This window comes from Crocodylus siamensis, chromosome 1 (genome assembly GCF_052110815.1).
Source record: "Crocodylus siamensis isolate JL-2025a chromosome 1, ASM5211081v1, whole genome shotgun sequence".
Taxonomy (NCBI): Eukaryota; Metazoa; Chordata; order Crocodylia; family Crocodylidae; genus Crocodylus; species Crocodylus siamensis.
In genome coordinates, this window is record NC_143395.1 from 424,050,471 (window position 1) to 424,076,489 (window position 26,019).

At 59.8% G+C, this 26,019-nt stretch overlaps 1 protein-coding gene across 9 annotated transcripts in view; it reads left to right on the forward strand.

Moving 5' to 3' along the window:
- The window catches only part of PTK2B (protein tyrosine kinase 2 beta), a 100,171-nt gene that overhangs the window by 3,621 nt on the left and 70,531 nt on the right, over positions 1-26,019 (forward strand). For 7 of the 9 annotated variants that reach the window (XM_090031102.1, XM_090031105.1, XM_090031108.1 and 4 more), the window contains exon 1: positions 345-470. The exons of the other annotated variants lie outside the window; for them this stretch is intronic. The gene's annotated coding sequence lies outside the window, so the exon portion shown is untranslated. Of the gene's footprint in view, positions 1-344; positions 471-26,019 lie in introns of those variants that run through there. 9 annotated transcript variants of the gene reach the window in all.

The window sequence follows — 26,019 nt, forward strand, 5'->3', positions numbered from 1 at the left end:
CCCGGGGAGGCGGAGGGCACCGCTGCCCGGCTCCCCGGCCGCCCCAAGCTCCGGGGCGGGCGCTGGTAGCCCCCCCGCCCGGCGCAGTGCGGAGCACCCCTGCGCTGCCACCCGCGGCCGTGCGGAGGTGGGGGGGGCAGGCCCGGGGGCACAGGCGCGTCCCGAGGGGGCCCGCTGGGGTCGGGGCCTGCCGCAGGAGAGCAGGAGCCCGGCGCCCGGGGGGGGGGGGGGACGGCACGGAGTTTTGCAGGGCCCCCCCGGAGGCCCGCGCGGCCGCGCCAGGCGGGCAGGGCGGCTCCTGCCCCGCGTGTACCTGCCGGGCGGGGCGGGCGGGCGGGGGGAGGGGAGCCGCGGGACCAGGAAGTGAGCGCGTGCGAGGCGGGGAGCTCCCCGGGGCCGCGAGGGTCCTGGCTCCCCCCGGCTGGGGGCACCGCCCGCGCTGCCGCCTGCCCCCGCCGCGGGGCCGCAAGGTAGGAGCCGGAGCGCGGCCCGGCGCTGCGGGCTCGGGCTCGGGGCCGGGGCCGGGGCCGGGGGGCCCCGGCTCGGCTCGGCTCTCCTCCCCTCCCTGCGCGCGTCCCGCGCCGGCGCCGCCGGGGTGCAGCGCCGTGCCCCGCGGCCGCCCGGCCCGGCGCGCGTGTCACCCGGGTGTCCCCGGGCCGCGCCGCCGGGGTGCACCCGCGGGGGGGGGCGTGTTGGCCCCGCCGACGGGCTCCCAGCCCCGCACCCGCTCGGGGGTGCTCGCTGAGCGCGAGCGGACGGCGCTTCCCACTCCCTCCCTCCGCCGGCAGCTTGCCGCGGCCGCGGCCCCGGCGGGCACACGGGAGACGCCCTCCTCGTGCCTCCCGCGGCGTGCCACGAGCGCGGCGGGGCCGGGCCGGTGCTGCGGGGAAGCCCGGGGGCCGCCGCCCCAGGGTGCGGGGTGGGCTGGGCAGCCGCCGCCTTCCCCTCGCACCGCTGCCGGCGCCGAGGGAGCGGGCCCCAGGCCCGCGGCCGGCAGGAGTGCGAGCTGCTGCGGAGAGGGGAGCCCCGGGCCCCGGGGAAGTCCTTGGGCAGGTGGCAACTGCGGGGCTGCGCCGGCGCTGGCCCTGCTTCCTGCGTGCCGTTCACAGCAGCCGTGCGCAGCCCCGGGCCGCATCCGGCGTGGGCCTCGGCTAGCCCGGCTCCACCGGCCTGCACCCTGCCGGGGTCGCTTGTGGGGCCCTCATGGAGCCACGGAGCAGGGCCGGGGGGGGTCTGCTACCAGCCCTGTTAGGCGGCACCTCTGCCCTCGCCCCGCTGGCAGGAGCAGGCCCGGAAGGGGCCCGGGCGCGGGGCACTGCCCGGCTAGCGGATGCGGGCCCGGGGAGGCGTCACGGGGACGCCGGGCTCCCAGAGCTAGCACGGCGACGGGAGCGGCGAGGTGGCGAGCCACGCACGGCGACGCGCGGGCTCGGGGAGCTGCCTGCGGGCCCGCCTCTGCGCCGGGGTGAGCCCGAGCCGCAGACCTGCGCCCGTCCCCGCACCTCCCCTCGCACACCAGCGCCCGGGGGTGAGACACCTCAGCTGGAGGCCGCACGCATGTGTTACAGGGCCCCGGGGGTGAGAGAGAGGGAGGCGAACCGCGCATGTGGGGCACGTGCGTGTGTGCGGTGCACACGCCTGTGTGGGGGGGGGCACGCGGGAGATTTTTTGAGAGAGAGATGCCGGGTGTTTCGTCCTGTTTGGACAGGAGCGACCCTCGCGGCGCCTTTGCGGGTGTGCGGACGAGCGTCGGTGCGTGTTTGAGTGTGTGCACATGAAAGGCTTCTGGTTGTGTGGCTGAGAGAGATCAGCTCTGTGGCTTTCAGTGTGTGTGTGTGTGTGTGCACGCGCGCGTGTGCACGTGCATGTGTTGGGGGAGTTATGGGAAGGGCAGAGACTTGCTTTATTCAGGTTTCATCATGCAAAGGTGAGAGAGAAACACGTGTGTGCGTGTGACAGAGAGAGATTGTGTGTGTGAGTGAGAGAGAAACTGTGTAACCGTGTGTGTGTGTGAGAAACTATTTGTGTGTGAGAGAAACTGTGTGTGTGTGTGTGTGTGTGTGTGTGTTGGGGGTGGGAGGAGGACAACTGAGGGTGATTCAGTGGGAGTGAGGGAGAATCCTGTTTGCTTCAGGTGTGTGCATGAGAGGCTGTATCTGTTTCTGTGTGTGTGTGCGTGTGTATAAGTGTGTGTGTGTGTGTGTGTGTGTGTGTGAGAGAGAGAGAGAGAGAGAGAGGGAGTGAAGGAGAAATTCCCTGTGTTTGAGTGCATATGGAGAGATCCAGCATTTAAATACATGAATGAGACACATTCCGTGTTTGTGTGTGTGTGGACGTGTGTGCATGTGCATATGTGTGTGCATGCATATGTGCATGCGTGTGTAAGAGAGAGAGGCAAATTCCAGGTGTTTCTGCAGGACCGTGGGCGTGTAAAAGAGACTAAGTCTGTGTTCCCGTGTGTATATGCCCGAGCCACACGTCACGGCTCAACGTCTGTGCGCGTGCGTCAGCCTGGGACAGCGGCAAACCCCAGCGCGTGTGTTGGCCTGTGACACGGTCTCTTTGTCTCTACCGTCCATGTGGCTTAGCGTGCGTGTGCATGTGTGCGCGCACGTGTGTGCATATGCGTGTGTGTGCACCTGTACCACAGATCAGGCACTTCAAGCTACGTATCAGACGCAGCCCACATGTGTGCATATCTGTGCACACGAATGCATGAGCATGGGGGGTGCATGCGCGGGGGCAGAGAGAGAGTCTCCTGGGAGGCCATTTTGGTGCGTTTCACGGCACGCGTGCGGCAAATTCTGTGTTTCGGGGTGTGAGGGACCAGCCCTTGTATCCCTGAGTGTGTGAGGGTGCGTAAGAGGGAAGATGCAGAGCCTCTGGGTGCTGGGAGGTGTGTGCAACGTGGGCCGTTGTGCAGCAGAGGCCACCGGCTCGTGCACTCGCTCTCCGGAGCAGCGCGGGTCTGGCAGGGGCCGGGGAGCGTCCTTCCCTCGACGCGCTGGAGCCGCGCTCTTCCTCCCTCCCCCCGTGGCATTTGAAGCATCGAGCCTCCGCGCTTGTTCTGCATCTCCTTGAATGGAAAAGCCTCCCCCGTCATTAACTCCTGCCTCAATTAGTCCTGCCGCGGAGCTGGCTTCGAGCGCCGGTAATTCTCCACCTTCGCTCCCGTCCCGGAGCGCCCGAGTGACAGGGCTCCGCCGTGCTCCACTTTGCATCGGGCCTGGCATGAATATTAGCAGCGCGAGCTCCTCGAGGGGGGCAGGGAGGACAATGTCTCTTGTGAATCATTTTTCTTTCCCCCTCCCCGTCGGAATAATTATTACTCACAATAGCTTGACGGGGACGTGAGGCTTTGCTGTGGAGCAGGGCTTATATATAGCACGAGAATAATGGCAGGGCGGCGGAAGGCATCTCAGCTCCCTCTGCGGAGGCAGCGCAGTATTGGCAGCGATAAAACTAGGAGGATGTCTGCTGAGAGCGCTGGTCCCGGGCCTGCGTGGTAAAGGGGCAATTCAGAGACCTGCCTGGAAGGAGCAGGCTGCCCAGAGAGGTGGTGGGGTCTCCATCCTTGGATCCGTGGGTGCACCTTGCAAAGCTGGGTGCCCATCGAGACACGTGGCACGAGCAGAAGAGCTCAGTATACTCCAGAAAGGGTACTGGTGGGGCACTAGTCTGACACGTTTGGTCTCACCTGCCCATCCATCATTCGTCGGCCTCCTACTCCCGCGCCCAGCCCGCTGGCCTAGCGGTCTGAGCTCCGAGGCTGCGCGGGACTCGTACTAGTGACTGATCTTGGCTCGTGCCTGGAGACTCGTTGCATCCCATTTTCCTTGGAGCGACAGATCAAGGAGCAATGGGCTTAAGTTGCAGCCAGGGAAGTTGAAGTTGGATATGAGGGAAAAAAAAAACTTTCTCGTGCGGACAGTGGTGAAGCGCTGGAAGAGGCTCCCCAGAGAAGCGATGGAGTCTCCGTCCGTGGAGGTTTCGAAGACCCGGCTAGATGCTGTAGTTGGGGCTGGTCCTGCTTTAAGCAGGCGGTTGGACTAGATGTGACCTCCTGAGGTCCCTTCTGACCCGAATTTTCTATACTAGCTAGGACCTCCCCTTCTTCGGAGAGGCCCCAAGGCCTTGCTTTGATCTTTGCTTGGCAGGCCTCGGCCCTTGGGGCACCGGGCTCCATTATAGCCCTGACACTAGGTTCATGAGCGAGGCCACGGTGTTTCTTTTACCCCACCCCAACCTCCCTCTTTGCATATTCTCCCTGCCTCAGGGAAATTCTTGGCTCTGCAAACCAGGCGCCTTGTGCCAGCCGGGCCCAGGAAGCGTTGCCTGCGTTTATGTACCGTCTTCGGTCTAGGAGCTGTTTGGGAGGCTGCGCGCAGATGAAAGCAAGGCTGGCATGGAGGCTGCAACGAGTCCTTGAGCTACAGATGAGGGGAAGATTTGCTAGCTGCAAGCCACGCATCTGGGACCAGAGCCTTTCTCTTTCTCTAGCTGCAAACCTCTGCGGCTGGACTCGGCGGAGGAACACTTTTATCTGGTGATAGCAGTTGGCTTTTTATCTGCATGTGGTGTTTTTGAGCAGTGCCTGCTGAGTGGCTGCTAGACCTGAAGGTCTGAATTTCCCTAACTGCCTCCATTTCAACACTCTGGGTTTTTTGGTGCAAAACAGGGACAAAAAGTTGAAGCTTTGACGTTTTCCACCGTACGGAAATTCCCCCCACAACACGTTTGGGCACAGAAGTGGTTATCTGCTTTCAGCCGGCCTCAGGTCAGGCACAAGGGATAAAGTAGCACCTTGGAGGCTGACTGGCTCAGAGAGGCAGGAGCTGATGGAGGCAACAACTTGCTTCCTCAGACCCTTCGGGCCTGGTTTGCTTTGAATGTCCTTGTCCAAATGCAACACGCTCTTTTTCTGGGGATCGATTGACATGCCCTGGAAGACATGGGCGCTCAAGGGTATTTGCTTCGAGGATGCATTTCCTACCGAGAGGTGTATTTCAGGAACCTGACGGGCCCCTTCGTTGCTCTGGGCCAGGCCTCCGGGCTGGCCTCCAGCCCCACAACGCGCTCAGAGCCGTGCAGCTTGGAGGACGCGCCAGGGAGTTCATTGGGAAATGGACCTTGCGCTGTAAAACACGTCGGTCCAAATCCCAACGAGAAGCTCCGTATCCTGCCTTGAATGCAGTCCAGGCCCACAGTGCGCCCATGCCGACTGCAGCCAGTTCTGATCCTAACCCCAGTCCCAACCCCAACCCATTTAGTACAAATGCCTAGGAAGTATGTGGCCCTCTCCTGCTCTTCCAGCGAGGGACCTCCTTTGTGCAGGGTCAGCCCGAGGAAGACCTCGAGGGAGGTTGCTCGGCTTTTAGCCTTGCGGTTTTGGGCAAGCAATCACACTGTTGTGGCGCAAGAAAGGGCGAAAGCTGTGGTGTGTAGAAACACCCTAGGGCAGTTACCCAGGGAGCAAAAGACCTGGCTGCTACCCCCTCCCCGAGGGGCTTTGGGCCTGCATCACCTGCTTCCCAAAGAAATGCCGCGACCACAGGCTACAGGGCAGGAAGGGCTGAAGAAGTCCCCCACAGGGGACTTTTTGGGCTGGCATACTAACCACTGGACCACACTTGCCAGGTCCCTTCCACCACCCCAGCCGTGTCACCTTTGGGCTGCTCGGGTGGGAAAGGAGCGCCTCCCCGGTCATCCCCAAGGCACCCTTCCTCTGTCGTGCTGCCTTCAGCGCATCTTCAAGGCATCTACTGCACAACCCGCATCCCCTGTGGCCGTGGTCTCTGGGGTCTCGCCGGTGGCTTGGGCCCCCCACCCTTTCTCTGCAGCCGCTGGCACTTTGTGCTTCTGCGTGGGCATCGGGGCTCGTTGCGCCCGTGCAGCCCCTAGCACACAGGCCGAGAGTGCACGAGGAGGCGTTGCTGCTGCTTCTCTCCACCCAGCTCTCCCCTCTGCAGCCCCAGCCCGGCTCTTGCCGCTATCAGACTATTAAGGGTGGCTTTATGCAAACACCAGAAAAGGCCAGGCCCTTCTCTTTTTTTTTTTATTGCCATTTCCTCCCCCAAAATGAGATGCCAGCATCACATGGTGTTCCGCTTGGGTTGCCTAGCGACCGGCGTGCTTAGCAACCAGCGAGGACCTGCGATCACACCTCCCCGAGTTTCCCCGTGGTGCCGAGGCGAGGCCCGAGCGCTTCCCGCTCGCTTCCTCCGTGCGCGCAGAAAGGTTACCAGGAATTACGCCCACCCTGCTCCTGGGAAGCCGGTTCCTCCCCGCGGGCAGGGCTCGCTGCTGCTTGCCAGTTATTTCTGGCGCGGCATGCCTCGGGCTTCGTGGGGTGGAGGAGGAGGAGGAGGATTTGCACGAGAGGGTCAGGCCCGTGATGGGGGTCTGCATTCACCCTTCTGCTGGTGCTTTCAGCCCTAGTCCCACGGCCCCTCCATGCCAGCCCAGCCCTGGGTACTGCCTGCATGCCTCCTGTTTGACCCACATCCCCTCCGTGCCAGCCCAGCCCTGGGAGCCCCCCGGAGCAGCCTGTCTGTATCCTCCTTAGACTCCCCATCCTCCCTTTCAGTGTCTGGTACCCAGTCTGCCCCGGGCAGCGCAGCAAAGGGTCAGGGCCCAGGGTGGAAACTCCCCTGGCCCAGCACCGGGGGCACTTCTGCGACAGTTCACAGCGTGACGGGCCCCAAAGACTGTGCTGGGCCGCGACGGAGGCTCCTAGCGCAGGAGCATGCAGGGAGCCCAACCCTCAGAAGCACCCACAGGGCCAAACTCCTATTTAAAAAAAAATCCCAAGGGATTTAGGAGCCAGTGCCCCAATTTCAAAAGCACTGCAGCGATGTAAGCCCCAATTTTCAAAGGTGGCCTCAGTGACTTAGGAGCTGGAGGGACCCCTTTTCAAAAGCACTCAGGTGATTTAGGACCCCAGATGCCATCCTTTAAACCCCAGAGCAAGCCTGTGAGACGGGGCCCTCTGGAAGGGGGTGGGACCCAAGGGGCTTTTACTTCCGGTCCTGGCTGTTCCTGGAAGGACGTAGAAACGGTGTCGTTTCCCTGAACCCCCTCAGGAAGCCTCTGACTCCTTCTTAAGCCGAGCTTTGAAGAGGAGATGGGCTTGTCACCACACACGCCCTGGGGTTGCTGTTGTGTCGCGCACCATGAACGTTATTTGTAGGTGCGCAGCGTGCAGAAAATACGGTATCGTCTCCTTTCCGTGCAGGGAGACCGAGGCCCCGTCCTGTGGCGAGGCTTTCCGGGACCGGGTCCTTGCAGCCCGCCTGGCCCTTGCTCTCCTGCTCCTGCACTCAGAGCGGCTTCCCAAGAGCGGGGCCAAGGGCACACCAGGGCCCGGTGCGCGGGCTTCCCGGCAAGGGCTGCATTGCCTCGCCTTCGGGGGCGGGTGCGCAGGGAGCCCAGGTAGACCCGTCCCATTGCGGCAGGACCAGAATAGCACCGTGGCACGGGGCGGCCGCTCCTGGGAGAGGGACCATTGTGCAGCGCACAGGTATTGTGCCGCAGACAGGCGCAGATCCAGTCGCACACACGCATGCAAGCACACGGAGTGAGTCACGGCCGCCCACGGCCGAGGTGAGGGCTGGCTGGCACATTTCATTCTCTTTGTAATGCAGGAGCGCGACGAGAACAACTTTCCGCTGTTCCCTCCAACGCAGCGTGCGTGTTGTGCGCGTGTGTCGCGGGTGTCTTTGACAGCTTCCCTAGGCTCCCGCGGCTGCAGCTCCAGGCGCGGGGGTGGCCGTGGGGCCGGGGCGGGAGGTCTCCGCAAGCAGCCCCGCAGAGGGGTGCGGTGGGGGCTGTGCATCGCCCAGGAATGGGTCTCGTGCCCTGCCTCAGAAAGCAGCTGGCTGCCCCAGGGTGGTTTCAGAGCCTCGTCGGACCCCAGAGGTGCTTGCACGTGTGATCGGGTGCCTCTAGCTAAAGATACCCCCTGGGTTCATTTCACTCCTCCACCCCTTCTGCTTCGCGACCATCTGAATCCACCGTGTGCAGGCCGCTCCTCCCCTGACTCCAGTCCTAGCATTTGACTTGCATCTGCTTGGAGGAAACGGGCTCGGATCCGGACTCCCGCAGCAGGAGGGCGTGCGTGCCGGGGAGCTTGCATCCAAACCCGTGCTCTTGCAGGAGAGGCTGCTGCCTGCCCTTGTCGTACCTTCGGGCTTGCAGGGTGCTCCTGACCCGAGCAGGGAAGATGCTGGGGTGGGCCGAGCCTCCGGAGCTGCCGGTTTGAATCCCCGCCTTGCCCTGTAGCTGGAGGAGGCCGGGGGCTGTTTGGTGCGAAAGGGGATGTCAGAGCAGAGGGGTTCCTAGGCCGGTGGGAGGATGCCCAGTATTATGGGACCTGACCGTCTTTCGCCCTCCTTATCCTTGCTTGGAGGAGCTGCCTCTGGGCCCCATTAGGAGCCTGCCAAAGCTTCAGCTGTGAATGCACCTGAGCGCTGGGGCCAGCAGCCCAGCCGGAGGGGAGAGGTGGACAGGGCCGGTGCCTGCCAGGGTGTGACTTCTGCCTGGTGACCGGGCGGTTTTGACAGGGGTGAGTTAGCCTTGGACTTGGACCCCGGGGTGATTTGGGGCATCCGAGGGCCCCCTTGGAAAATGTTCAGCTCTTGGGTTTCACTCTTCTTTTGCCTACAGGAACATGATAGCAGTTTTTGTGGTAGAAAAGCCACAACACTGGGTTTCTGTTTGAACTCTTGGTTCAACCTTGCGAAGCTAGTTTGCACACCTAACAGGGCTAAGGTTGTGTGACACCCCTGAAAGGATCTCAAGGCATCCCCGGTTGAGAATCACTGCTCTGTAGCTCGTCCCGCTTGCCACGGCCAGACGGGGCCTTGGGTGAGATGGGCTGGGGTCTAACTCTGCTCCCATCAGGGCTCCCCATGCCTGCACCTTCCAGCCATTGGCAATGCATGTTTTATCCCCTCCAAGGAAGGGCTGGGACCTGGGGGTGACAGGGAGCGGTCACACATGGAGTCAATTAGGGGCAACTCGTTAGGCGACGGGTCTTCCTGAGGAGTGCCCAGTGATGTAGGGCAGACCTTGAAGGGAGACAGTCTCGTGTGGACCCGATGCTAGCATGATAAGTATGCATCCGTGTATACACATGCGTGCGCATGTGTGTGTGTGCATGTCTGAGGGCGGGTGGCGTAGATGGCAAGGGTGTGCATGTGCGTGGTCATGCGTGAGCCCTTTTGGCGATGGAGGGGGTGTGAGCTGGGGGCATGTGCGTGTATCCAGATGGGCGTGGGTGGTTGTATGTGTGTGTACATGAGGAGGTGGGTGTTTCCGGCTGGGCTTGTGAGGGTGTGCGCGCGCGTGTGTGTGTACCAGGCTGTGTGTGCGCGTCTAAGCATATGCCAGTGTGGATGTGCTTTGTGGGTACTGACCTCCCGTGCCAAACCCGTGGCAGCTTCCTGGCTGAAGACTAGATTGCACCGTCAGCCACTGACCTGGTCAAGGGGCCGCGCTGCCCCTCCACGGGACCATGCCTGGGAGGCGTCTGCTGGCTTGCATGCGCTGAGTTTGGGAGGTCTCAGCCGAGTTCCCGCCAGGCAAAATGCCCTCCCCTTGCTTGAGGACAGATGCGAAGCTCGTTAAATCAATGGAAAATTCTCCATTGGGTTGGATGGGTCTCAGGCCAGGCCCTGCACCCACTGCTATTAGGATGCCTCGAACTTGAGATGCTACTGCCCCATCTGCACCGAGACCATGGGCCAGCTGGTGCTGGTGTGCCCACTGAGAAAAACTCGGATCCGACTCAGACGGTCCAGACCTTCCCCGGATGGGACTCTCGGCCTGACCAGCATGATAGCATCATCTCTTAGGTCTCGCACCGTATCCACTAGTTGCTACAGCTCAAAACTGCACTTGCTTTCTTTTTTCCGTCAGGCTGCTGGCTCACGCAGCTCAACTGCAACCTCCTGGTCCTCCTCGGCAGAGCAGCTACCCAGCCAGTTATCCCTCATTCTGCATTTGTGCAATACAGGGTTTCTTCTCTGGATGCAGCACTTGACACAGGTCTTTGCCGAACTCCATGTCCTTGCCCCTAGCCTGGCTCTTCGGATGAGCAATGGGATGGTTCCTCCCAGCAGCCCTGTGCTCGGGCTCTCCAGCGTCCCGATAGGAGCAGGGACGCAGCGATTTGAAGGCAACTGGGGCAATTCTTGTGTTGCAAGGACCTCAGCAACAGGGCAGAGGGGTTTGAACAATCTTGCGAAGCTAGTTTGCACACCTAACAGTTTGCACATGCCCCCAGCTCACACCCCCTCCGTCGCCAAAAGGGCTCACGCATGACCACGCACATGCGCACCCTTGCCATCTACGCCACCCACTCTGGAGCCTTGCATGAAATCTCTGGGTTTATCTCATGAATCACGTGCAGGTGTTTGCCCACCTAACCGTGCTAATCAGAGAATCACAGAAAATGAGGGTTGCAGGGACCTCAGGGGTCACATCTAGGCCAACCCCTGCTCCAAGCAGGACCAGCCCCAGCTGCAGCCCCAGCCAGGGCTTTGTCTACCCGGGGCGTCAAAACCTCCAAGGATGGAGAGTCCACCACCACGTCGCCGGGCCCTGCCGTCCTCAATTCAGGTGGCTCTGGCAGATGCTCTCCAGCTCTCGACCTGGAGCCTTGCCCCGGCTTTGCATTCGCGTAGCAAGCCCGCTCTGGCTGCAGGGTTGTATTTTCGCAAAGACCGAGGTGACGCCCTTCTTAATAGACCGAGATAACGCCCTCTGCATCTTAATAGCTCTGGTTGAGGAGAGTGAGGAACCCACTGCTTCCTCCACCTTTTGTTGCTGCCTGACTTATTTACAGAGCCCCTTTCTCATGGTCTTGAAGGCAGCTCGCCGGTGGTAGCTCAGAGGTCACCTTTGAGAGCCCCCGGCCGAAACACACGGGCCTGACTCCGCTCCCTTTTACCTGGAGTCAATCCAGAGCGACGCCAAGGGCATGCATACATGGGCTGGTTAGCCCTTTCCAGGCCCGTGCAAGGCTGATTTTTGTACAATCCTCATCTCCCTTGTGACACGCAGCTTCCCTTTAGGTGTTGTTCTTGCTGCAGTTGACTCACCCTGGAGGGAAGTACTGGGGAGGGAGGTGAAAAACTCCTTCTTGATGAGGACGGGTTCAATTCAATGCTGCGTAGCATTGCTTTGCTCCACGAAGGCATTTCTCCAGCTCAGGTGCATGGGGCAGGAGGGAAATATAAAAGGAGGGAATGGAAAGAAAGCCAGAGTGAATGCAAAATGGGGTCTGCAGTAGCTCTGAGGCTGCTGGAGGGAGCGCAGGGTGGTTGGGCAGCGTCCTTTACCCGTTCCTGCCTGATCTGTGTGGGTCCCCTCCGACCCCAAGTGCTACGATGCTATGATTGCTGGAGGACCTGTGATGCTGAAAGCTACAGAGGCACAACGGTTTGTCCTAGGAGAAGCCTTGCAAGCTGGTGGCGAGGAGGAGGAATCTGGTGCAATGACCCTAAGTGCTTAAGGAACCCCCAAATTCATGTCTGGGGCACCGGGGGGTCTCCATCCCTGGAGGCTTTCAAGCGGGTGGTCGTATGGACGGAGTGAGGGGTCACGGCCTCGGGGGGATCCTCGGGGAGCGGTCGCTGGGCCCCCGTGCTGCGTACCAGGCAGCTGCCTCCCGGGAAGCCGCCCGGCCCAGCCGCCGGTGATGCATCCCTGCACAGATGGTCCCCGCTTTGTCCTTTCCCCGGCTCCAAGTAAACAGGATCGCGGCGTGCTTGGAACAAGGAGATCCACTTCTCCTGCGCCTGAGTCACGCGAGGCGGCCGAGCGTGGGCTGGCTGGGAGCCGGGCAGGGAGGGGGCTGATACCTTGTACCGCGGTGCCGATACCTCCTCGGAGCTGGGTGGTGAAGGCAGGACTGCTGAAATGAATAGGGGCCAACCAGGGCTCCCAGCTGCCTCGGTTTCCCTCTCCCGGGGGAGTCGGTAGCAGGCAGGTGCTCTCATGAACCCAGCCAAATCCCTCTTTTCTTCCCTGACTCGAGAGCTAAGCCACAGATCATCCGTGCACTTATCCTTTGCGAGCCAGGGAGCGGCCCCACAGCTGCAGGCAATAAACCAGGGTGGCCGTCCGTGCGCCCGCATCCCACCCCCTGCAACAGGCTGCGCGGATAGTGCAGCTCCGGGCTGGACGTTGCTGCTTCTCATGCCCGCGGGGCGCAGGGGACCCCTCTTTCGAGGGCCTCGAGGAGGCTTTTTGTGTGAACCTGTGTCCCGGCTGTTTTTGCTGGCGAAGCGGGATAACTGAGGCCGGGCTGGGAAATAACTCGGAGCTGGCTGGGACATCTGGATACCCGCCGGCGAGGGCCTGGGCTGCGTCCAGAGCATGCCTGGATCTGGCCGGACCGTGTCTCGGCCCAGATTCGCGGCAGCATCGATGCCCTGGAGGATTGCGGGGCGAGAGAGCGATGTGTCTGGGATGTGCCTGCACCTGCCGGCCCCGGCCCCCTCGGCTGCGTGACTCACTCCTTGCAGACCGGAGCATGTGTCATTTCCTCCGCTTTGCGAAACCCGGGTTTCCTGCGCGCGGGTCACGTGTGGAGCCCCCCCGCAGGGACCAGACTGTGCCACCAGCGCCTGAGCCTGTGTCTGTGGCTCCTGGCAAGGCGACTTTAGGCACCGACCACATTGCAAGCCATGCATCCAGGCTGGCATCGCTGTCGTGGCGACCCTGCCGCACACGTGCCAGAAGTAGTCGGCCAACTGGGGAGGACAGAGGCAAAACAGTGGCAACTAGGGCAGGGAGGAGAAAGCAGAGCAGGAGATCAGGCTGAGATCAGGCTGGGAGCGGGAAGCGGAGCAGCAGATCAGGCTGGGGGCACGGGGCTAGGAGCAGATGGCAGAGCAGGTGGCAGGAAGAAGATCAGTTGGGGAGCACAGCAGGTCAGGGGGCAGAAAGCAGAGCAGCAGCCGAGGCAGGGAGTACAGGGCTGGGAGCAGAAAGCAGAGCGGCAGATCAGGCAAAGGAAGGGGATTGAAGTGGCACTGGGGGGGGAGGTGCTGATATGGGGCTCGCAAAGGGCTGGCTGCCTGGAAGAGGTAGCAGTGCTCAGGTCCCGTGTGTGCACGTGCGTGCGCGCATGTGTGTGGCTGTGTGCACGTGTGCCATTCAGGCACTTCTTTTGCAGCTCCCCTGAGCCGCTGCCGGACCCCTGATCTCTGCCCCAGCCGGGGGGAAGGCTTCAGTGTCACCTTCCTGCTGCCATACGTCCCCAGGACAAACCCACCCTCGCAGCACCCGGCTGCAAACCCCCCGTCCCCTGCCAGCCGTTGCAGGGCTGGGTTTCCATGAGCCGTGGGTCGCGCTCCCAGCAAAGCCCACGGCTCCCCGTCCTGATATTTCTCCTTCCCGCCACGGCGGCTGCATTTCTAGGCTGCTCTGCAAACCCGCGGACGTGCTAGGACACAGCCCAGCAGAGGTGAAATCAGCAGCCCTCCTAGCACAAGGGAAGAGTTTTGCACGGGGGTAGGTGCAGACGGGGTGGCTGACAGGGACGAGCTGTTAGGTAAGTGTGAAGCAGGCTGAGCTCTGGATCTTGCCTTCACAGCTGGAGGTGCTGAGGTCTGTGAGCACTTGCCAGGCTCAAGTTCAACCCTCCCGCGGCCATGAGCGGCTTCTGCTCTTAGCTCCGCCACTGTTTCCTACTCTGTCCTGGGGCATGTCACTCCATCCCTGCCCTGCCCTGGGGGTGGCGGCTGAGCATGGATCACAGGAGGCCCAAAACGATATCGGGACCTGCTGTGCAAAAGGCAGGGCTGCAGGATCCAGGGGGAAACTGAGGCAAGGTGACTACATGCCAGCTACTCTGGGCAGCCTCAGTCAAGTCACTTAGTGCTTTGGAGTCTCAGTTCCCCAAACTGGTTTAAGCTTTCTTCCTTTCCCTGTGCTGTCTACACTGTGAGCCCTTTGGACCGCTGTTGGGACATCGACGTGGCTCTGATGCAGCGGTGCTGAGTCCCCGGCCTGCTGGGCCGTGTTTTGCAGCCTGCGGGGCTCCCCACGGGCCCAGAAATTCGGCTGTAGAGGAGCCGTGGCGGCATTACTTGCTCCCAGAGCCGGGGCATTTAGCGGTGCCGCCGCTTCCCCACTCCTGGAGCACTTCAGCCCCACACACCCCGTCATACTGGTGTGTGGAGCTGGGGCGTAGAGCCGGGGCTGGATCAGGCCCACAGACGCACCGCACCCATGGGATCCGGCCTGTGGTTTGGCCCCGTGCCACTCCTCCAGCCCGTGGGCGGGAAGGCTGAGCCCGGCTGGAAGATACAGATCAAGGCCAGGGGAAGACCTGCCTAGATAGAGGCCCGACGGGAGGAAAAACAGCCCCGCTGCGTGTTTGCTGCATCCCAGCTCTGTTGCTGGTCTCCAGAGCTGCTACATGACCCCGGGTCCGCGCACCGGGCCCTAAGGCCAGGACGGTGCAAGCTGAATTGCGAGCCGGGAAGCTTGGCCTCAGCACCGGGAAAGGCGGCTAAGAGTTAGCACCCAGATTGCAAAGCAGCCACGGGAAGGGCAAGCCTGGACTCCCTTGTGGTGGCAGTGAGTCAGCAGGCTCTTAGTGGAGGAAACCCCCCTGAGACATTTCTAGAGAGGCCGTTTAAAGGGATTAATTATCTGGGGAGACGAAGGACTGCCTAATTAGTTACTAGCTGGGCAGTTGAGCACTGAGTTCAAATTCCCTCTGCTTGTGGCCTTGGGCATGTCACCTAGCCCCACTTAGTAGACAGGACCTATAAGTTTGTCCCTCTATCAAAGTGGTGTTGTGAGTTCAAGTCTACAGACCTGTGATTTCCCAGTCCCGCGGTGCCTTTAAAAGGGTGAGATCCCTTCCAAAGGTGCCACGGGATGTCACGCGCTATTAGACCTGTACATGATTCACAAAATCCACCTGGAGGTTTCCAGAAGGGATCAGCAGTGGCAGAAGCGTCCTGCCTTGCTGGGGCCAGAGTCCTCTGCAGCAGAAGAAGGTTTTTCCGCCGTCAGGAAATGAGTGCAAGGTCAGAGCTGGCATTTGCCATGGGGGGACCTGGGGGTCTGCAAAAGTGGAGAACCATGGGGCTAGATGATGCTGGGGTGCTGCGGGGCGGCCGACTTCCCCAGGGCCTGATCTGAGCTGTTCCCATGGTGGGGGGCTCGTGGGAATGGTCCCCTCACCATCAGCAGAGGCTTAAATGCTGGACCAGCAGAAAAGCCCATGAGCTGGTGAGCGTGAGAACCGAGTTAAATGCGTAGCCAGGTCCCCGGTACATCTCTGTCGGCAGCTCCTTTTTAGGTGTGCGCCAGCCTTTGCTAAGCAGGCCAGAAAGGGGGCAGGGATAAGTGACAGGGCAAGGGGCCTGCCGTTTCCTGCCCACTCTGTTTGTGGATGATGTGAGGGAGGATGTGAGTCACGGACGTGGCCTAAAAGTCATAGATTTCATAGACACCAGGGCTCGAAGGGACCTCGGGAGATCGAGTCCAGCCCCCCGCCCAAAGGGCAGGAAGGCAGCTGGGGTCATAGGATCCCAGCAAGATAAGCATCCAATTTACTCTTGAAGGTGTTCAATGTAGGTGCTTGAACCACCTCCACTGGCAGACTGCTCCAGACCTTGGGGGCTCGGACAGTAAATAAATTCTTCCTTATGTCCAGCCTGAAACGGTCTTGCAGGAGTTTGTGACCGTTCAACCTCGTCATCCCTTGGGGTGCTCTGGTGAACAGACGTTCCCCCAGATCCTGGTGGTCACCCCTGATAAACTTACAGGTGGCCATCAGATCGCCCCTGAGCCTGCGCTTTTCCAGGCTAAAGAGTCCCGTGGCTCTCAGCCTGTCATCCTAAGATCTGTTTTCCTGACCTCTGATCATGCGCGTGGCTCTCCTCCGGACTCTCTCCAGCTTCTCCACATCCTTTTTGAACTGTGGAGCCCAAAACTGGACGCAGGACTCCAGCTGCGGCCTCACCAAGGCCGAGCACAAGGGGAGAATGACGTCCCGGGATTTGCTCGAGAAGCATCTATGGATGCACGCCAGCATTTTGGTCGCTTTACTAGCCGCAGCATCGCATTGCAGGCTCATGTTCATCTTGTGGTCAGTGATGACCCCCAAGTCTCTTTCTTCTGTAGTGCTAACCAACGTAGCACTGCCGAGCCTATGAGGGTGCTGCAGGTTTTTCCTCCCAAGGTGGAGAACCTTGCATTTTCAGTGTTAAACACCACCAGGTTCTCGTCTGCCCATTTGCTGAGCTTGTCCAGGTCAGCCTGGATCACCCGCCTGTCTTCTGGCGTGGATGCTTTGCCCCAAAGTTTGGTGTCATCGGCGAACTTGGCCAGTCCACTCCTGACTCCAATGTCCACATCATTAATGAAGATGTTGAACAGGATGGGTCCCAGGACAGAGCCTTGAGGGACCCCACTGGTCACAGGGCACCATGATGAGTGACTGCCATCAATCACAACCCTCAGGGCCCGACCACGGAGCCGGTTTCCCAGCCAGCGGATCGTGGTGGAGCCAAGGCCACAACTGGGCAGTTTGGCCAAGAGGTGATCATGGGATAACAGCTCAAAAGCTTTTTTGAAGTCAAGATATATGACATCAATCTCTTCTCCCTCGTCCAGGTGGTAGGTCACCTGGTCATAGAAGGAAATGAGATTGGTCAAACAAGACCTACCTGCAACAAACCCGTGCTGGCTGTCCCTTAGGATGTTAGCCTGGGCCAGTCCCTCAAGGATGGTCTCCTTAATAAACTTTTCTAGGATCTTCCCCAGGATAGAAGTCAGGCTGATGGGCCTGTAGTTAGCCGGATCCACTCTCCTCCCTTTCTTGAAGATCGGCACCACATTGGCCGTCTTCCAGGCCTGGGGCACTGCACCAGAGCGCCAGGAGCTCTCGAAGACCCGTGCCAGGGGCTGGGCTATGACGCTCGCCAGCTCCTTGAGTGCCCTGGGGTGCAGGTTGTCAGGGCCGGCTGACTTGAAGGTATCCAGCTTCTCAAGGTGTTCCTTCACAAGGTCAGCATTGATGGAGGGTAGGGGATCCCCCTCACCCGGATCTCCCTGTCCCATAGCAGGCATGGGCATCCCGTGTGACTGATGAAAGACTGATGCAAAATACCTATTTAATAGGTTGGCTTTTTCCTGGGCGTCAGTTGTCAGTTGCCCCATCTGGTTTAGCAGGGGTCCAACATTGCCCTTGCTTTTCCTCCAGCTCCCCACATATCTGAAAAAGGACTTTTTGTTGTCCTTGATGCCTGAAGCTAGTTGGAGTTCAGTTGCAGCCTTGGCTTTCCTGGTTTGGTCCCTGCAGGACCGGACCAGCGCGGAGTAATCCTCCTTGGAGGTGAATCCCGTCCTCCATCCTTTGTAGGCTTTTCTTTTTAGCCGCAGGAGGTCCGCTAGGTCCCTGGAGAGCCAGGGGGGCTGCTGTGCCTTCTTGCTGCCTTTCCTCCGTGTTGGAATAGATTTAGCTTGTGCACTGAGGATCTCTTCCTTGAGAAGCAACCACTCTTCTTGAACTCCCATCTCCCTGGGGTCACGGTCCCTGAGGGCCTGACCGACTAGCCTCTTGAGCTTATCAAAGTCGGCTTTTCTGAAGTCAAGGACTTCTGTGTTGCTGACTGACTTGCCAGCTTTCTGGCGGATGGTGAAGGTGATCAGCTCGTGGTCGCTGTCACCCAACTTCCAATCAATCACTAGGTCGCCGATTAGGTCGTCCCCCGTAGCCAGTACCAGGTCAAGCAGCGCTTTGCCTCTCGTTGGCCCATAGACTTCTTGAGTCAGGTAGAGGTCATCCATGCACGAGAGAAAGCTTTGCGCCCGCTCAGATTTAGCTGAGTGATCTTCCCACGAGATGTCCGGGTAATTGAAGTCACCCATGACAGCCAAGGTCCTGGAGCAAGCGGCCTCAGTCAGTTCCCGGGCGAACTCCTGGTCAAGCTCGGGACTTTGAGTGGGAGGTCTGTAGTAGACTCCCACCATTGTGTCCCCTGTGCCGAACTCCCCACGAATTTTTACCCAGAGGGTCTCTAGCTGTCCATGCCGGTCGCCAACATCAGCTTGCAGGGACATGTAGCTTTCCTTCACAGAGAGAGCTACACCCCCGCCCCTTTTGCCAACACGATCCCTCCTGTACAGGGTACAGCCCTCTATCCCCGTGGTCCAGTCATGGGTGGAGTCCCACCAGGTCTCCGTCATCCCAATGACATCGTATTTCTTTGCACTGAGCAGGAGGACGAGCTCGTCCTGCTTGTTGCCCAGGCTCCTGGCATTAGTGTACAGGCAGGCAAGTGTGCCCTTGGGGGCTCTTGCCTTGCCCACAGATTGTGCCAGGGCTGGGGCAGGGGTGAGCTCCCTTAAGTGCCCCCTTAAGTGCCTTGGTCCGCTGGCTTTGCAAGGGTTGCTCAGTGGGCCAGCAGTGGTGATAGTCCCCCCCCGGTGGGCTTAGTTTAAAGCCCGGTGGAGCAGGTCAGCCCGTCTCGCTGAGAAGAGCCTCCTCCCCAGGGGGGAGAGGTGGAGGCCAAGTCTGGGCACTGCAAGGACTCACTGAGTCCTGGGAAAACCATGATGGGGCCTGAGGCGACGAATGGGCTGCGCTGTTGGAGGTGAACGGGGTGGTTGTGCGGATCCAAAGCGGGTGCGTCATGCAAAGACTGATGTGGCCCATGTGGGGGGCTTTAATGAAAGGACTGAGAGTCCCTGCCCGGAGTTCCACAACTTCGGCCGCTGCCCACAAAGGAAAGGAAACTGGGTGTTCGGCTGCATAAAAAAACATTAAAAAAAAAAATAATAATAATGCAAGCGTTAACCCATGGAACTCACTACTGCAGGACACCAGGGAGGATGGGGGCTTAGTGGGGGTCAGGAAAGGCCTAGTCAGATCTGTGTAGAGGGCTGCCCAAGGTGGTCCTCGGGGTCCCTGCCAACCCTGAGCGTGTAGCATTAGGCACAGAACAACATGGAAAAAGAGCAATAAAAAGAAAAGCAACACGGAGAATCAAAGACTCGCAGGGAAGTCAGACAGGGATGGAGCTGCGGGGGTCACATCTCGTCCAACTCCAGCCTGTGGCAGGATCAGCCCTGTGCAAACCAGCCCAGACACATCCAGTGTCCAACCTCTTAGCCAAATAGCACCATCTTCCCTGACCGAACGAGACATCGCGCCCCACCCGGCCCCGGGGAAAGCAGGGGGGCTGCAGTGGCCAACATCGTGTGGCTGCACAGGTGGTTAGCAGACGCTCGAGAGCTCCCAGGCAGAGGGCCACGAAAGATAAGAAAGGAGAGTTTGGGCTGTTTGGGATGCGGGAAATTCAGCCCACTGTCCCCAGGATGTGGAGCAGAGCAGAGGGGTTTGATATTTGGATGCCACGTGGGGCCAGGAAGGGATTTCCCCCCCTCCTGTTGCTACGCATGTCAGGGTTTTGTTTTGCAAAAATCTAAACTCTAGGTTTTGTCTTTTTTGCCTTTATCAGAGGTGCTGGCCGCAGCCCAGACTGGAGATGGGGACTGGGCTGTGCCCAAGCGCCTGCTGGCACCAACCTTGGAGGGCCCTGGCTGGAGGGTCTGGCCCCTCTGTTCAGGGTCAGACTGATGCTGTATTTGGGGTCAGGAAGGGATTTCCCCCCCTCGGTCAGACTGGTGTGGATTGAGGGGGTGGCCTTCCTCTGTAAAAGGGGCACGGCCTCTGCCTGGGATCTTTCGAGCGCATATTAACCTTTGCAGCAGCAGGACGTTGGCCACCGGGGTCCTGCCGCTCTCCCCGCAGCCACTTTGGGGGCTCTCGGTGTCTCCGGGCAGCGCGGTCTTGTAGCAGTGCAGTAGGGTTGATGGTGCTGTTGCAGGAATAGTTTAGATGAGGGCTTTTATGGGATGCCTTGGATAGGACTGATCCTGCCTCAGGCAGGGGGTTGGACTAGGTGTGACCTCCAGGCATCCCTTCCAGCCCGACGACTCTGCGATGCTACGAGCCCTCCTGCTGCTGCAGAAGTCAGCCCCTGGCAGTGGCAGAGAGAGATCTTCTCCCCCCTGGGGACAGGGCGCTGCTCCGCGGTCTCCTGTACAGCCGGCTGGGGTTGGGTGCGTCACAGGCGTGGTGCAGCTTGCTGTCAGTGAGCTGTTCGGAGGCGGCGGATTAGGAGCATGGAGTGCCCTCAGTTTCCCCTCCGAGAAAATGGGGAACAGTGAGACCATCTTCTTCTGCACAAGGCTTGGGCACTGGCTCCTACAAGGCCCAGAGGCTGCTGTTGGACTGTGAGGTCCCAGGAGCAAAGGCAGCCTTATGTGTCCTTGGTGTGCAGCGCCTTGCACACAGGACTGTGACCCAGGGCAAAGGCTTGCAATCACTACGGTAATCTACACAGCACAGAAACAACCTCCACGTGGCTTCCTACCCAACGGCCGTGGTATCGAGGCCTCCTTGGCTGCCTCCGACAGAGCAGAGGAGATGCTCCAATCTTCCTTTCACAGGCAGGGAACCGGATCCTGCCCGTCTATGAGGCCCCACAGGGATGATCCTATTCCTCCCCTGCCCGAGCCCCGGGAACCTGTCCTTGGACTGCGGCATCCTTCTAGCCTCGGGACTAGGCCGGGCGGAAAGGAACCGGACGACCTGCCTGCCTCGTTGAAGGGGGAAGCAGACAGCACTTGGCTGGCTAAGAGGGGGTGAGTTGCCCAGGGTCATGGAGGCAGGCAGTGGCAGAGAGGGACCCAATACCCCCGGGCAGACTCATGCATGGTAGGGAAGGGCCAGATCCCCTCCAGGCCCGGGGTTTCAGGGCCTCACCAATCCTTGGTGCCCTTAGCGGTGCCACTGTAGAGGGGCCAGACCGTCCACCCAGCCTCCGCGTCTATGCAGGGCCTGGCCTGGGCTGCAGCTGCCCCAGTCAAGCTCCCAGTATGGGAGTGGGGGGCTGGAACCAGGAGGAAAAGTGCATTGAAAAGGGGTTGGGGGAGGAAGTAGGGGAGTGTGCACGTGTGTGTGCGTGTGTGTGTGGTGCATGGGGAAGGATGTGTGTAGGGGGCATGAAGGAGTGTATATGTGTATGTGTGTGTGTGTGTGTGTAAGGGGAAATGAGGGAGCAGACCAAAGGGAAGTGTGTGGGGGGTTGTGTGGAGTGTGAACAAAGGAGCAGAGAGAAGGAGAATGTGTGTTTGTGTATGCGGAGGCTGTGGGTGTGTGCGCACGCGCGTGTGTGTAGAGAAGGGGTGTGGGTGTGCATGGGGGTAACAAAAGAGCAGAGGGAAGCAGGGTGTGGAGAAAATGTGTGCCTGTGGAGAAAGCGTGTGCATTTGCGTGCGTGGAGAGAAAGAGTGTGTATGCACGTGTGTGGGGAGCATGTGGTGTGCGATGTGTGTGCAAGAGCAGCGCAGGGGAAGTGGCCGTACCTGCTATAAAGAGCAAACATGCCGGAAGGCCTGACTCTGCAGGGATGTTTTACCCCCACTTCCTGCTCTGTGTGCAGTTGCACATGTATGTGCGAGCGAGAGGAGGCCGCGGGCTCCACCACCTTTTTGCAGTATGCAAATCCTGCTGGGCGCGCTGTCACCGAGGCAGGAAGTGTTTGCTCCATCCCCCAAGCTCAACAGACAGCGATGCGACGCGGCGTGGCGTGATCCATCGCTCCCGTGAGTGGTGCTTCGCGGACCCCTGGGCCAAGCGAGACTGGCTGGGGTTGGGGGGTCTCCTGCGGACGCTGTGGCAGGGAGTTGGGGGTCCTGGCACAGGGACCAGGCTGGGTGCAGTGGGGGGGACCAGCACCTTGGCCTGACTCACTTACGCCAGGGTCTATACCCTGCCCGGGCGGCGCCTAGGGGAAGCAGAATGGTACCCCGGAGCAAGCCCCCTGCCCAGGGTACCAGCTCCCGGCGCTTCGTGGTAGGGGCAAATGTAATGTGTGCTAGTGGGGAAAAGCCACGGCAGCCCCAAGGCTGCTCTAGTTTGCAGCCTGGACACGGGGAGGGCCGAGGCGGCTTAATACCCCTCCTGGCTTGGTGAGGGGAAGCCAGGGCCGTCGTGTCTCAATAGATCAGCTTCCTCGCTTTCTCCTTCACCGCTGCCTCCTGCGCAGTGCACCCCGGGGAGCCAGGCACGCCAGGGCAGGGGCCCTGGCCTTGCTCGCTGGCTCTGGGGCACGAGGGCTATTCGAGGCTCGGCCGGCACGGCGGGGAGGTCGATGGAAGCAGAGGGAGCGCCGTGAATCGCCTTGTTTAACGCTCGCCGGCAGGCAGCACGTCTAGTCTTCAGGCATCTCGGACGGTGCTAGATGACTTCCACGTGCGTGCAGCTTTCCCTGGACAGGTGGGGAAGTTGGGCAGTGCTGCCGGAGCCAGGCCTGAGAGGGGGCAAGTGCACCCCCACACCTCTCCCAGCGCCATCCAGGACCGGGCGCTCCAGTTTCGGGGGGTTATTCTCCGGATGCCGACTGGGTGTATATGGGGGAAACAAAGGGGCAGAAGGGTGTGTGTGTGTGTGTGTGTGTAGAGAAGGGGTGTGGGTGTGCATGGGGGTAACAAAAGAGCAGAGAGAAGCAGGGTGTGGAGAAAATGTGTGCCTGTGGAGAAACGAGCAGAGCCGGGAGCTCGGGAGAGCTGACCGCTCAGGGCCGGCGGCTCAGTGTGCTCCCGTTTGACTGTTGCTGCAGGGCTCGGGGGGGAAGGATTCGGGGGGACAAAGCCACCGGCCATGGGAGGGGGCTTAGGGCACAAGAGAGAGTGGTGATGGGGGAAAGATCTGTGGGATGGACGCATCGTGCTTTATTATTCTGCTAAATGCCTTCATAAGGGGCCCATCACTGTGGCCTCAAGGCTCACCATCCGTGGTTGGGAGTGCTCCCCGCTGCCTCCTGATAAGACCTAGTAACAGCATCCGTTGGGAGAGCTGGGGGGGGGGTGTTTTCCTAATCCCAGCATAGTTTGCATTGATGTACAGAGCTGATTTAGCTACATAGAAAATTCAGGTTGGAAGGACTAACATCCTGAGGGACAGCCAGCACGGGTTTGTTGCGGGTAGGTCTTGTTTGACCAATCTCATTTCCTTCTATGACCAGGTGACCTATCACCTGGACGAGGGAGAAGAGATTGATGTCATATATCTTGACTTCAAAAAAGCTTTTGATTCGGTATCCCATGATCACCTCTTGGCCAAACTGACCAGTTGTGGCCTTGGCTCCACCACGAACCGCTGGCTGGGAAATTGGCTCCGTGGTCGGACCCAGAGGGTTGTGATTGATGGCAGTCACTCATCGTGGTGCCCTGTGACCAGTGGGGTCCCTCAAGGCTCTGTCCTGGGACCCATCCTGTTCAACATCTTCATTAACGATGTGGACATTGGAGTCAGGAGTGGACTGGCCAAGTTCGCCGATGACACCAAACTTTGGGGCAAAGCATCCACACCAGAAGATAGGCAGGTGATCCAGGCTGACCTGGACAAGCTCAGCAAATGGGCGGACGAGAACCTGATGGTGTTTAACACCGAAAAATGCAAGCTTCTCCACCTTGGGAGGAAAAACCTGCAGCACCCTTATAGGCTCGGCAGTGCTATGCTGGCTAGTAGTTTCATAGTTTCATAGTTTCTAGGGTCGGAAGGGACCTGAGCAGATCATCTAGTCCGACCCCCTGCCATGGCAGGAAAGAGTACTGGGGTCAAACAACCCCAGCAAGATGTGCATCTAACCTCCTCTTAAACACCCCCAGGGTAGGAGCCAGCACCACTTCTCTTGGAAGCTGGTTCCAGACCCTAGCTGCCCTGACCGTGAAGCAGCGCCTCCTGATATCTAACCTAAACCTACCCTCTGCCAGCTTGTGACCGTTATTCCTGGTCACTCCTGGCGGTGCTCGGGGGAACAGGGACTCCCCCAGTGCCTGCTGGTCCCCCCTGACTAGTTTATAGCAGGCCACAAGATCCCCCCTCAGCCTTCTCTTGTGGAGGCTGAACAAGTTCAGGTCCCGTAGCCTCTCCTCGTAGGGCCTGCCCTGTTGTCCCCTGACCATGCGAGTGGCCTCCTCTGGACCCTCTCCACGCTGTCCACATCCCTCCTGAAGTGTGGCGCCCAGACCTGGACGCAGTACTCCAGCTGCGGCCTGACCAGTGCCACATAGAGGGGGAGGATCACCTCCCTGGACCTGCTCGAGATGCATCTGTGGATGCAGGACAAGGCGCAGGTGGCCTTCCTGACCGCGTCCCCACACTGCCGGCCCATGTTCATCTTGGAGTCAATGATGACCCCCAGATCCCTTTCTGTGTACTATGGAAGAAAGAGACTTGGGGGTCATCATTGACCACAAGATGAACATGAGCCTGCAATGCGATGCTGCGGCTAGTAAAGCGACCAAAACGCTGGCGTGCATCCGTAGATGCTTGTCGAGCAAATCCCGGGACGTCATTCTCCCCTTGTACTCGGCCTTGGTGAGGCCGCAGCTGGAGTACTGCGTCCAGTTTTGGGCTCCACAATTCAAAAAGGATGTGGAGAAGCTTGAGAGAGTCCAGAGGAGAGCCACGCGCATGATCAGAGGTCAGGAAAACAGATCTTACGACGACAGGCGGAGAGCCATGGGACTCTTTAGCCTGGAAAAGCGCAGGCTCAGGGGTGATCTGATGGCCACCTACAAGTTTATCGGGGTGACCACCAGGATCTGGGGGAACGTCTGTTCACCAGAGCGCCCCAAGGGATGACGAGGTCGAACGGTCACAAACTCCTGCAAGACGTTTCAGGCTGGACATAAGGAAGAATTTCTTTCCTGTCCGAGCCCCCAAGGTCTGGAGCAGTCTGCCAGCGGAGGTGGTTCAAGCACCTACATTGAACACCTTCACGAGTAAATTGGATGCTTATCTTGCTGGGATCCTATGACCCCAGCTGCCTTCCTGCCCTTTGGGCAGGGGGCTGGACTCGATGATCTCCCGAGGTCCCTTCCAGCCCTGATGTCTATGAAATCTATGAGTCTATGAATCTAGTCCAACCCCCTGCTCCAAGCAGGACCAGCCCCAACTCCATCATCCCAGCCAAGGCTTTGTCCATCCGGGTCTTCAAAACCTCCAAGGATGGAGACCACCTTTCTGGGGAGCCTGGTCCAGCGCTTCACTGGGATCTGAATCACTTGGAGAAAATCCAGGGCTTGAGCAGTAGTAACACAGCCCATTAGAAAAGCAAGCTAAATGGGAAGTGAGTATGGGCCAACAGCATGGTCTCGTTGCAAAAATAGAAATGACACTAGTCTGTGCGCATAGGAGCAGCACTTGCAAACTAAGGGAAGTGTTTCTCTTGCTCTGTTTGGCACTGGGCAGGCCTCCCCTGGAGTCCCACGTGCCATTTTGGGGCCTGCCCTTCAAGAAAGAGGTAGGCAGAATAAAAATCAGACAACAGCACAAGTGGCTAGGGGCCTGGGAGCCTGACTTAGGAGGCAAGAGCTGGGGGTTTTGAGCCTGGAGAAGAGAGGACTGAGGGGGGAGTTGATAACAGCCTTCGGATGCCTGAAGCGGGGTTATACAGGGGATGGAGGCAGGCTAGTCTCTGTGGCTTCAAGGGGATAGGGCAAGGTGCCGTGGGATGAAATTGCAGCAGGGGACATACAGGTTGGAAATTAGGAAGGACTTTCTCGCTCTGAGGGTGATTCAGCCCTGGAAGAGGTGCCCAGAGAGGCTGTGGCGTCTCCATCCCGGGACATTTTCAAGGGCAGGTTAGACCGGGACTTGATGGGCTCGTTCAGTGGATGGACTCACATGGCTCCTTCCAGCCGGACTTTCCTAGGACCCGATGAACCCTTCTTGCTTTGTTGCTGCAGGGCCAGTGGAAAGGGATGTTCGTCCAAGCCCCGTCCGCAAAGCCAGCACCTCCCAGAGGCATTGGCGTGTGTGCATGTGCTCTGGGGGGATCCTGGACACGGTCTTCCCGGCTGGGAGGCTGCGATGCCTTATGGGTGCCGTTGGCTTGGGGGCTTAGATGCCTTCTGCTGGGTCAGCTCCTTGCCCCCCTTCTTGACTGGAGGAAAGTGGTGGCATTTTCG